The 13,279-nt window shown below is 41.9% G+C and overlaps 1 pseudogene; it reads left to right on the top strand.

Moving 5' to 3' along the window:
- LOC121925956 overlaps window positions 1–13,279 on the top strand; it is a 189,255-nt pseudogene that overhangs the window by 116,663 nt on the left and 59,313 nt on the right.

Here is a 13,279-nt window from a genome sequence, read left to right as displayed (position 1 = left end):
GCAAGGAAGTATGGGAGCTCCTCAGGGAAGTGTTACCAAGTTAACGTTTTAAAAATTTACTAGACACAGACTTCTGAAAAAGAGCAGTAACTTTTTAAGCAAAGAAATTTTGGAATGCCAGAAGAAGAAGAAAAAAAACAGACCCGTTGGTTTATTAGACATCTTTCAGTTAGGTACTGAATCATGCACAGAAAAGGGAGACTTAGGGGCTGAATAGACTGGCACTAAATGTTGGCATCGGGCTGGAGTGGAGGCATGGGAATCACACACCAGCCACCCCAACTCTTCCCAATGCCGGCATCATGCTGCATGCCCAACTGCACAGTGGGCAGCATCACATTTAGATATGCTGCATCAAAGAATTGGCAAAAAGCTGCCACTGTGGCAGCAAGAGCAGCTTTTTGCCACTTTAAGAATGAGTGGCATTTTGCTGGCTCTTTTTGGGTTGGCAAAGCAGCAGATTGGGACCACAGTATGCGGTTGCTCCAGCCCTGATCCAGCGCTGAAAGGTGTGATGGGACACCACTCCTTTGGGGTTGTCTGTATAACCCCTTAATAAACCTTAATAATTTAATTTAAATAATTTCAAGTAGTGAGAGAATGACAACAGAACAATTTTAGAATCTTGCATTTTTCTCGAGTATGTATCATTCTAACAAAATCTATTAACTCTTCTATCGAATCTTTTGGCTGCTCTAATTTTAGTATTCCAACACAGTACTCAGGTCTGACAAACTCAGAAGTCAATTCTGTTCATAGTTTGATCCCATAGGAACTGGCAACACTTTTATCTCTCATGTAACTTTTATCTCTCATGTACGTTTGACAGTCATTGATCACCACATTCTGCTCTTTGTTGGGCTCCATACTAAATGAGGTATTTCAAGAATTCATAGACCATTCCATCACTGACACTGTCATCTGATGCTTATACTAGACAGCACCTGTGGCAAAGTGATTAGGTGACAACTGCTCCACAATGTCAATATTCAGTCATTGCTGAGAGGTTTTCAAAACCCACCAAAGAAGTTACATTAATTGCCCCTACATTTGCTTGGAAGTATTATTAAAATAAAAATCAAGACTATAATTCAGTATCACACTTACTGATGCATGACTTGGAGTTACACATCTGTAACTGATCCATATTCATGGGGTTAAAAGAGTGGCTTACCTTTCCCCAAATTCAGCATTAATTTGGGAGACAGACGGTTCCTATCACACCTAAATGGCCACCAAATCGCCACACAGGTCCATTCTAGATGCAGTCAGGGTCAGCTAAGCCACTTCCGACTTCTAAAAATGGCTGTGAAAGCGGCTTAGATGACCCTAGCTGAATCTGGGATGGATCCGGGCAGCAACTCAGCGGCAATTTGGGTGTGATAGGAACCACCTGCCTCCTGATTTAATGCTGAATTCAGCAAAGGTAAGCCGCTCTTTTAACCCCATGCAATAGGGTCCACAATCGTAGTTTTATTACCATGGTCATAACTGCCTTCACCAATCCTACTTTACCAGGCATCAGCCATCCCTATTAAAATAGGTTTACTCTGTTGATGATCAGGGTATGGGTAACTCCTACAAGCGAGCAAGGCTGTGAGAGTCACATGTCCTTGTTGCAGCCACACTATCATTTGGGAGATTGGAAAAATGCTATTCACCCATGCCCAATTACCCACAGAATTGATCTGATTCTCTTAGTGCAGCTGATACCCAGTAAAGTAGGTTGGGGAGGGGTTGAGGCCAGGAGACCTTACTCAAGCATAGCTAGTTAGCCAGTGTAGAATTATGGCCTGAGTGTACAAGGAAGTTCATCAACAAAACTATTTCTCCAACTTTCTGTCAGTAAGACACAAATATATTGCATATAGGCTTTACATTTGGGGTGTAAAGTGTGTACACATGAATACATAATGAAGCCTTCTTTAACTAAGAACCTTGCCAGTATCTTGGACTACAGTTCCCATCAGCTACACTCATGTGGCCAATGGTTAGGGACTAGGTTGAAGGAGGCTAACATGATGGAATGGATATGGTTTCTGATAGGAACTGCATGCCTACAGAGAATGTGTCAAGGATGAGCCATATGGGTATACTTATAGATTTAATGAAGTCGATGTGTTCCTGGGGATTACTTTGTTCACAAGAAATTTGGTATCATGGAAATAATTAATGTGGAAAGAATAAGAAATACATCACAAAAAGGAAGAGCAGGACAACACATTTCAACAAACTTTTTTATCCAAAACAAACAATATGTACATGCAGAATGAAACAGCCAGGTCAGGTAAGCCTTGCATAACTAGACAAAAATATTTTCAACTTCTAGAGATCATTGAAAGCTTCCTCCAAAATGCATTCAGGGATAATTTTTTCTTTCACAAACCTGCACATATGATTTTCATTTTGTTGGCTTAATATTTCGATCTATGCTTCTTCAGTAAACTGGTGAGGCAGGCTTATCTGCTTTCCCCCTTTCTCTTTGTTTTGCTGGCCATGCATACTCAGTAAGAAATTCTGCAGACATCTGCTGATGTAGACCTGAGTTGATTGACTTAGGCCCGAGTATTCCTTGCCAAAGAAAATCTGTATGGGCACACATCTGCTTTGATGTCCTTTCCCTGTGAAGTGCTATACATGTGAATGTGTGCAAGTTCATGGAAATTGCCATAAGTTGACAGGTGATTTAAAAACACACACACCGCATACTATTAGCTATTTACACTCTGTGCATTATTCTTCTCTCTTCCTTTTCTCCACTTCCTTTTTAGTACTACTGTTAATAGTATATAAAATATCGGAGAATATTCAACAAGCCCTGCTTTTAATAGATCTCATCTGATGAAAGCAAACTGAAATAATGTGTCTGGGCAGTAGCACTTATTTTTCCCCTTAACTTTGCACTTATCTCTTAATCCAGATGGTCACTATGTGTTTTTTTTTTTAAAATTAAATAGAGGTGAATGATCTGACAGTACTGTTCCCAGAGATTTTCCCTCAGCAGTGGCAAAAGCTGTCTCAGTAGGGATGGTATGGATGAAACAGGACCAAGAAAAAAACACACACTCTGTTCTCAGGTTGAACAGGAGGAGGAGGAGAATTTCTTTAGGCTACTGAAAAGCTCTTTTCTTCGACATATGAAACTACTGTGGAAGTGTCATGGTTGGGAAAGAGAGAGGACACTAGGGATTTATGAGTGAAATGGTTGATTAATTTCTGGCTTTATGGCATCATTCACATCTAAGGATAGAGGAAAATATAAATTTTACTATCAACCAAGTATGCTATGTTCCCTGTAAGGGTATTTTGCAGAGAAATGGCAATTGAACAAGAATAATAGTCTACATAAGCTGTGAGGCTGATGGGTAACATCTGTATTTTCTTCTATCTTTGGACTAGAAAGATGTTGCAAACCCACTACTTTGTGAACTGTTTCACACTTCTACAAAATGCCCTGGTGGGGAACCTAAGATAATTGGCTTTTATATGAAAAAGTCCCTTCACTGTCTGCTTTGTCAGGAACAGTGTAGCAGAACTGTTCAGTATACAGAGGTTGTGCTTTTGATCATGGCAACAGTAATAAAAACATGATCAGCAGGTTAGGCCATCAGTTGCACTGACAACAGCTAGTTCTCAAGCAAACCCCCATGCCAGCTGCCCCCCGTCACTTGCCGATTCCTGAACCAATTCTTGAAACTGGTGCAAACATAGTGGGAACCACATTTTTGCAGAAACAGTTTCAGGAATTGGTTCTGGAATCGGCATTTCAGGTAAGTGGGAATGAGGTCCAAGTTATCTTTGTCTGAACCTCCAGATTAACAAACAGCATTTCACAATCAGTATAACAATTCCTCTACAAATGCACAATATATGTGACACACATTGTTACTTAATAGTTTACTATCTGCCTGTGCTGCTTCTTGTTATCGTTGCTAGTTGTTGTCAAGTCAGTTTTGACTTATGGCAACCTTGTAAATGAATGACCTCCAAGCATCCCATCCACCATAAAGATCTTGCAAATTCAGGGATTGCAAACTCAGGGGCATACACTCTTATACTGAGCCAAACCATTGGTAGTGTCGTGTTCTAGTCAGTTTTCTTCAGCGCTCAGCTTTCACAAACTACACAGAAATCAGAAATACCATGGTACCAATGATTCTGTCTTTAGTATTCAATTATACATCTTTACATTTTGCTGTGACTGCTACTACAGTGGCCTTTACCTTACTCAGAGGATCAAATCTGGACCCCCCCCCCCCCCCCCCCGCATAAGGCAAAAAGTGCATATGCTTGAGCTCCATTGGATATAATAGGGCTTGTGCTTGTGGCTTGGCCATGCATGCCATAGGCGCGCACCATTCTCCCTTTTGCCACACGGTTTCAGTGTAAGCTGAAAACCATGCATAGTGCACCTGCATATGGTGCGGGCACACTGTAATTTGAATATATTCACTTTGTTGTTGTTTTTTGACTGATGGCAACCATAAGGTGAACCTATCATGGGCCAAGATTTGTTCAGAGTAGGTTTACCATTGCCATCACCTGAGGCTGAGAGCATGTGACTTGACCAAGATCACCTAGTGGGTTTCATGACTGAGTGGAGATTTGAACACTGTTATCTAAAGTTGTAGTCCAGCGCTCAAACCATTACGCCATGCTGGCTCTCTAAGCCTGCATAAAAAGACTTAATGTATAGAGTTGTCAAACTCAATAGCTATTTCAGAGTTTTAAGATATATATAAAGAAAATTCTGCCAGTCTTGAATCCAAAAATTTAGTTAAGGATATACAACTACATTCTATGGTTTACTTATGGTGGCTCCATCCACCTCCTGAAATAAAGGCTTGTCATGTTCTTTGAAAATCATTACTCTCATCAGTATACCTTGGCGAGCAGGATACTATTTAGTGGGGAGCTCTCCTGAACTCCTGTGTGCCCTGCGTAGGAGTTTACCTGGATCGTAACAATGAAGACTCATCATGTGGAATAAACACATCTGTTTTTTCTCATGCATTATTTTAAAGAAATATGGGTCAGCTAGCAAAGGCAAAGGGTTGTTACCAGAGAGACTAGGCATGAGGTCAAGGAATCAAATTATCATAGGATAATGCCATCAGCTGTACATCTGAATAAAAGGATAAATGTAAAGTGACAATTTTTGTCACTATAGCTAGTTCCCTTTCCTACATTCATTATTGTCAGAGTATAAGGAAATCATGAAAGGATTTAAGAACTGGCCTAGCAAGACCAAAGCATCCAAGCTGTCTTTAGGGAAAATTTTCCATGCCAACCCTTCTTCTGAGGCACCCCACACATATCTTTCCTGAAAAGATAGTAAATTACAGAAAATCTGGGGCATATTTTATTATATTCTAATGTGGATAGAGATGGACTGCCTTATTGAATGACATGGCTCAGCAGCACTTAAGCTTATTGGCAGCTAGACTAAAGATGTTCTGTCAGTTGATCTAGAAAAGAAGGGGATGCACACAATCTGTTTTCTCCTGCTACAGTGGCACCTTTCCTTTTGTTTCAGATATATGTTGTATATTGTTCATATGTTTGTGTGAGTCCCAAGTGGGGAGGAAGCAATGAATTCCCTTCTTTTGTATAATCATGAGCAGGGAAAAGTATGGTCCTGCAGGATGGCCATGCCAAGTGAGGGACACATGAGATAGAAGTGCCTTCCCTCATGATCCATCAGTATCCAGATTGCCTTGAATCTGCTGTCCAATCTGCTGCTGTTGCTGCTGAATCCATGACTTGGTTGTGTGTGAAAAGATTGATTTGGTGTGTATTACTGAAGCCTGGGTGAATGAACTTTTACATAACACAAGCCTCAAAGCCGTCTGCAAACCACCCTCAAACTGCCATACAGGGAGAAAAGCCAGTCTAAAAAGGAGCTGGATTCTTCTACTTCTTCCTGGAAAATGTGCAAATTCGCATGTACGTATAAATGCACCAATGCCAGGGCAGCTCTAAAGGGGTGCTCTTTTCAAACCTAAACCTAACCAGAGAAAACAGAGGTACTAGCAATAGGTACCCCTGGCCCGGGGAAGAAAATTTGTCAACCGGTCTTGGATGGGGTCACACTCCCCCTAAAGGACAAAGCCCACAGCTTGGGAGTACTCCTGGACTCGTCACTACAGTTGTCATCTCAAATTGATGCGACAGCCAGGAGTGCTTGTTATCAACTGCGGTTGATATGCCAGCTGCGCCCTTGCCTAGACCAAAGAGACCATGAAGCAGTAGTACATGCACTGGTAATCTCTCATCTTGATTTCTGTAACGCGCTCTACATAGGGCTACCCTTATGCCAAGTTTGGAAGCTTCAACTGGTACAAAATATGGCAGCCAGATTGGTCACTGATACTTCCAGATTTGACCATATAACTCCTAAAATCACTCCACTGGCTGCCAATCAGCTTCCAGACACAGTATAAGATGTTGGTTATTACCTTTAAAGCCCTACATGGCTTGGGCCTGAGTTACTTGCAGGAACACCTCTCCCGACACAATCTGCCCCACAGTCAGAATATCTGGGAAAAATTTACTGGAAATACAGTCTACCAGATTGCACATGACTTCCCAAAGAACTTTCACTGCCGCCACCCCTAAACTGTGGAACAGCCTGCCAGAAGAGATCCGTCTTATCACTAACTTGGACGCCTTTAAGAAGTTAAGATGGAGCTCTTCCAGCGCGCCTACTCTCCTGAGCTTGATTAGGACTTTCCCATCAGAGAAGACTCTTTGTAAACAACCACTGATGTATTTATTGGAATTGGATGTATTTATTGGTACTGTTGGATTTTATGATTGTATTGTATGTTTTTATCAGGTTGTAACCCCGCCTTGATCCGTAGGGAGAGGTGGGACAATATAAATAAATTTATTATTATTATTATTATTATTATTATTATTATTATTATTATTAGATATCTACACTAATGCAGAGAGCATGGGAAATAAGCAAGATGAACTTCAATTCCTAGCACAACAAAGCAAATATGATATAATAGGCCTCACTGAAACCTGGTGGAATGAGTCTCACGATTGGAATGTAGAAATAGAGGGGTATAACCTTTTAAAGAGAAATAGGCCAAACAGGAAAGGAGGAGAAATAGCACTATATGTCAGAGATATTTACACCAGTGAAGAGATCCAGGACATCAATCATGGAAGCCAGGTGGAGAGCATCTGGATAAAAATTAAAGGGTAGGGATACAACAAGGATGTTATTGTGGGAGTCTATTACAGACCTCCAAGTCAGACTGAGGAATTGGATGATGTCTTTCTAGAACAGATGACCACACATTCAGAAAGGAGAGATGTAGTAGTGATGGGTGACTTCAACTATCCTGATATTTGCTGGAAGGCAAACTTAGCCAAATCCTCAAGGTCTAGCAAATTCCTCACTTGCCTTGGAGACAACTTCATTGTCCAAAAGGTGGAAGAGGCAACAAGGGGATCAGCTATTTTGGATCTGATCCTAACCAACAGGGATGACCTAGTTAATGGAGTGCAAGGGGTGGGATCCTTAGATGGAAGTGACCATGTTCTCCTGGAGTTTGTTATACAATGGAAAGGAGAAGCCAGGCAAAGTCAGACACGCGTTCTAGACTTTAGGAAAGCTGATTTTAGTAAAATTAAAGAAATACTGGGTGTGTTCCCATAGTCAGCAATTCTAAAAGAGAAGGGAGTTCAAGATGGATGGGAGTTTCTTAAAAGGGAGATATTGAAGGCACAATTTCAAACAGTTCCAATGAAGAAGAAAAATGGGAGATGTCTCAAGAAACCAGGATGGATGACTAAAGAACTTTCAACTGAGTTTCAAACGGAAAATGTATAAGAAATGGAAATGGAAAAATGGGGAAATTACCAAAGAGGAATTCAAACAAATAGCGAGCCTGTGTAGGGGTAAAGTCAGAAAAGCCAAAGCACAGAATGAACTCAGGCTTGCTAGAGAGGTTAAGAACAACAAAAAAGGCTTTTTTGGATATGTCCGCAGCAAAAGAAAGAAGAAGGAAATGGTAGGGCCACTGCATGCAGAAGATGGCAAAATGCTAACAGGGGAAAGAGAAAAGGCAGAATTACTCAACACCTTCTTTGCCTTAGTCTTCTCAGAAAAGGAAAAGAGTGCTCAATCTGAGGATAATGGAGCAGAGGACAGAAAAGAGGAATTTCAGCACAGAATAAGTAAAGAGATGGTACAGGAGTACCTGTTTAACCTAAACGAACATAAGTCTCCAGGACCAGATGAACTACATCCAAGGGTATTAAAAGTACTGGCAAATGTAATATCGGAGCCATTGGCAATAATATTTGAGAACTTCTGGAGAACAGGAGAGATCCCAGCAGACTGGTGGAGGGCAAACGTTGTCCCCGTCTTCAAAAAGGGGAAAAAAGAGGATCCAAACAATTATCGTCCAGTTAGTCTGACATCTATACCAGGAAAGATTCTAGAGCAGATCATTAAAAAGAGAGTCTGTGAACATCTAAAAAGCAATGCCATAATCACAAAAAGTCAACACGGGTTTCGGAGAAAGAAGTCATGCCAGACAAATCTTATCTCTTTCTTTGATAAAATTACCAGCTTGTTAGATGAAGGGAATACTGTGGATATAGTATATCTTGATTTCAGTAAGGCCTTTGACAGGGTTCCACATGACATTCTTGCAAACAAGCTTGTAAAATGTGGGCTAGACAAAGTAACTGTTACATGGATTTGTAATTGGTTGACCGGCCGAAGCCAAAGGGTGCTCAACAATGGCTCCTTTTCATCCTGGAGAGAAGTGACCAGTGGGGTCCCACAGGGGTCTGTCCTGGGCCCAGTGCTATTCAACATCTTTATCAATGACTTGGAGGACAAAATTGGGGTTATACTTATCAAATTTGCAGATGACACCAAGTTAGGAGGAGTAGCTAATAACCCAGAGGACAGGATCAAGATTCAAAATGACCTGAACAGACTAGAAAACTGGGCCAAAGCTAACAAAATGAAATTCAACATGGAGAAATGTAAGGTACTGCACTTAGGGCAGAAAAATGAAATACACAGATATAGGATGGGGGACACCTGGCTGAATGAAACTACATGTGAAAGGGATCTAGGAGTCCAAGCGGATCATAAGTTGAACATGAGTCAACAGTGTGATGCGGCAGCTAACAAGGCCAATGCGATTTTAGGCTGCATCAACAGAAGTATAGTGTCTAGACTCTAGAACAAGGGAAGTAATAGTGCCACTCTATTCTGCCTTGGTCAGGCCCCACCTGGAATACTGTGTCCAGTTCTGAGCACCACAATTAAAAAAGGGCATTGAGAAACTGGAGCGTGTCCAAAGAAGGGTGACTAAAATGGTGAAAGGTCTGGAAAACATGCCCTTATAAGGAACGACTTAGGGAGCTGGGGATGTTTACCCTGGAGAAGAGAAGGTTAAGAGGTGATATGATAGCCCTGTTTAAATATTTGAAGGGATGTCATATTGAGGAGGGAGCAAGCTTGTTTTCTGCAGCTCCAGAGTCTAGGACCCGGAGCAATAGATGCAAGCTCCAGGAAAAGAGATTCCACCTCAACATGAGGCGGAACTTCCTGACAGTAAGGGCTGTTTGACAGTGCAACAAACTCCATCGGAGTGTCATGGAGTCTCCTTCCTTGGAGGTCTTTAAGCAGAGGCTAGATGGCCATCTGTCGGGGATGCTTTGATTTGGATTTCCTGTATGGCAGGGGGGTTGGACTGGATGGCCCTTGCGGTCTCTTCCAACTCTACGATTCTATGTTTCATCTATTATTATTATCATTATCATTATCATTATCATTATCATTATCATTATCATTATTATTATTATTATATAAATGCACTGTTGCAGGAGTTCATTTAGAAGGGATGGATCTGCCGTACCCAAGAAGTGGTGAGGGTGGCATTGCCCAAAAGAGAAACCATGACACCTCTCATGGAGATGAGTACAACACACACAAAAAAGTCTGTCAAAGAGGGGGCATGGGGTGAAGGGGAGCAAGATTGTAACTTCTTGACATCTGTATGGGCACACAATTGCTTTGATGCCCTTTCCCTGTGAAGCGCTGTACATGTGAATGTGTGCAAGTTCACAGGCATGGCCATCCAGTGGGATGGCAGTCACCAGAGCTTCACTCTTGCAAATATGCACAGTGATGGTAGGGGGATCAGTAAAAAAAAGAAAAGAAAAAAGAAGTACCCAGTGGCTCGGCTTGAAACCATGCATCGTGGTCATGACATGTGCATGCACCTTCAGAAAAGGCAGCTTTAAACCGCTTTTGTGCCCTTTTTGAAGAGAGGGACAGTTATTACTTTTTTCAGGGCTCTGGCCCCTCATCTGTTCTCTGAGATTTCTCAAAAATAATGGCAAGTGGCAGAGAGTACATCATCAGTTTCTTTCAATACTCTGGGATGCAATTCATCTTGCTCTGCAGATTTGAACTCACTTAGTTTAACTATGTGATTCTTAACTATTTCTTTGTCCATTATCTCCTTTTGATTTGAAATCCAGATCCCTTACCAAGATATCTGCTGATGCATGGAAGAACACAGTTCTTTTTTTGAGAGAAAACTGACACAAAATAGGTGTTGAGCAGTTCTGCCTTTTTTGTTGTGATCTGGGGCTGTACAGATTGCCCCTAAGGGATGGTGGGAGGCTGGCCCTTTCCTGGCTGGATCAGGGCCACAGCAACCTCACATTGTGGCCCTGATACGGCCTCTGGAGATCTCTAAAAGGAGCAGCAAAAGCCACTCCTTTTTGTGCCCTCCAAGGGGCACCATAGGTGGCACAGCTCTATGGCACCCCTTTGGCACTGTGTCATTTTGACACTGCACTGAAGGTGCATCATGATGGTGCATGCCACCTGGAATGGCATGCATGATCATGGCGCTATGGAGTTATGGCAAGCATCATCAGGACGCTGAGCCCTGATTCTGCCCACAGGCCGGCACAAAGTGCCAGTCTGTACAGGCCCATCTGTTAGCATTTTACCATCCTCACTGAGCAGGGGCTCCACTGTCTCCTTGGTCATTCTCTTGCCTCAAATGTATCTAAACACCCCTTTTAGTTGCTCCTTGCATGCCTAATAACAGGAATAGTGTAAGCTTAGGCTGCACATGTGTACTTCTTCTTGGTGATTCATCCTTCCTTTCATTCTGTACAGATAGGGACGTAGCCAGGATTTTAGAAAGGGGAGGGGGGTTCCAGGCTAAGTGCCACCATTATAATGGGGATTGGGTGCGGCAGCGCAGCAGCACACACCATTCATTTTTCTAATGGAGGGGGGGTCCGGACCCCAAGGACCCCCCCCCCTTGCTACGTCCCTGGTACAGAGCTCTTTTTATTTTCACTTCCTCCTTGAGTTTGCTGTGAGGGAACATTGACTTTTTCAGCTGTTTCTTATTTTTCTTCTTCCATGGAATTGTTTGTGATAATGTTTTTTGCAACTCCTTCTTCAAGAATTCCCACCCCTGCTGGGTTTTTCTTTCCTTTATCATCTCTAGCCATGGAATTCCCCTCAGCCTTTAAAAATCAGTTTTGCTGAAATCTAAGGTCTATTTTTTACTTTTCTTTGCCCTGTCACACAATTGTGCATTTCATGGCCATTTCTCCTAAAGTTAGGACTACTGTACTTTGATTCCATTTACTAACTCTTCTCTATTGGTTAGTATCAGGTCCAGGATTGCTGATGCCCTTGTTTATATCTCTACCTTTTGAAATAGGAAATTAGGAATCAGGAATTTGTTGACAGCCTGTGATTAGCAGAGTTGGTTTCCCAGAAGATATTAGGGTAATTGAAGTCCCTCATAACTACTAATTCTTGCATTTTTGAGACTGCTGAGATTTTTTTTCCTGAAAAGCACTGGTTTGACTCCTACCACAATGTCACTTTTATTCCTTTCTCCATTTACCCAAATACTGTCATCTGGTCCACTCTGATCGTTCTCATGGATTTCTGTACAAGGAAATTTGTTTTTGACATATAATGCTGCTCTCCTTTCACCTCTGCCTCATTGGATTCGAACTACATGAAAAGAGATTCTATTTAAACATTGGGAAGAACTTTCTGACAGTCAGAACTGTCTGACAGTGGAACATGCTGCCTTGGAATGTGGTGTGGTCTCTCTCTCTCTCTCTCTCTTTTGGGAGTGCTTTGATTGTGTTTTTCTGCATGGCAAGGGGTTGGACTGGGTGGCCTTTATGGTCTCTTCCAATTCTATGATTGGATTTCTTGCAAATGGTAATTTTCAATTACAAAATTGCACAGAAAACAGAAGATGAACTTCCCTCTTTTTTTTTGAATTTCACATTGCAAAATATAGCAATTAAAAACAGGAGATAGTACAGTACCACTAAATGCTTCACTAAGCCAGTTTCTGAAAGGCCGTATTGAGAAATAGCAATGGTATTCTAAAACAAAATAACTTTTCTTTCAAATATTTTATTTATGATCCAGATTAACTGGCCAATTCATCATCATCATCATCATCATCATCATCATCATCATCATCATCATCATCACAGCAGCAGTGGCTATGATAGCAGTGGCAACAGATAGGAGATTACCGCATATTGTTCTCAGAACGTTCTGCACGTAACGTGATCAGAACGTTCCTGGAACGGATATAATAATAATAATAATAATAATAATAATAATAATAATAATTTGTTTTATTTATATACCGCTATGCCAAAGATCATAGCGGTGAACAGCAAGTAAGCTAATTAGCAAGTAAGCTAATTTGCCCCCAACAGTCTGGGTACTCATTTTAGCGACCTCGGAAGGATGCAAGCCTGAGTCGAGCATTGAGTAAACTGGAACGTGATCAGAACGTGATTGGAACGCATTTTACCGCACAGCGCTTCCTTTTTCTTGAAACCGTTCTCAGAATGGTTTGCTGTATTACGTTTTGTGGGCTGTGTTCTGATGACGTCGCCACTCAGTGGTTGGACGCTCGGGAGAGGCGCTGCTCCCAGGAAAGAGGAAAAAGGGAGGCTTGGGGCATGGAGCTCGCCTCTCCTGAGTCCCTCGGCTTACTGAAATCCCTCACCTCCCTTCCCCATAGGAATCAATCCAAAAACGGGGTTTAAAAAGAGCAGAGAGCCCTATGGGTCTTCATCTGGGGAGGCAGAGGTTGCTTGGCTATGGGGATGTCCTGCCATCTCTCTCTCTCCCCTCTCTCCCCATAGGAATCAATCCAAAAACGGGGTTTAAAAAGAGCAGAGAGCCCTATGGGTCTTCATCTGGGGAGGCAGAGGTTGC

This window comes from Sceloporus undulatus, chromosome 3, assembly GCF_019175285.1.
Source record: "Sceloporus undulatus isolate JIND9_A2432 ecotype Alabama chromosome 3, SceUnd_v1.1, whole genome shotgun sequence".
Taxonomy (NCBI): Eukaryota; Metazoa; Chordata; class Lepidosauria; order Squamata; family Phrynosomatidae; genus Sceloporus; species Sceloporus undulatus.
This window is presented reverse-complemented; position numbering and strand designations above follow the sequence as displayed.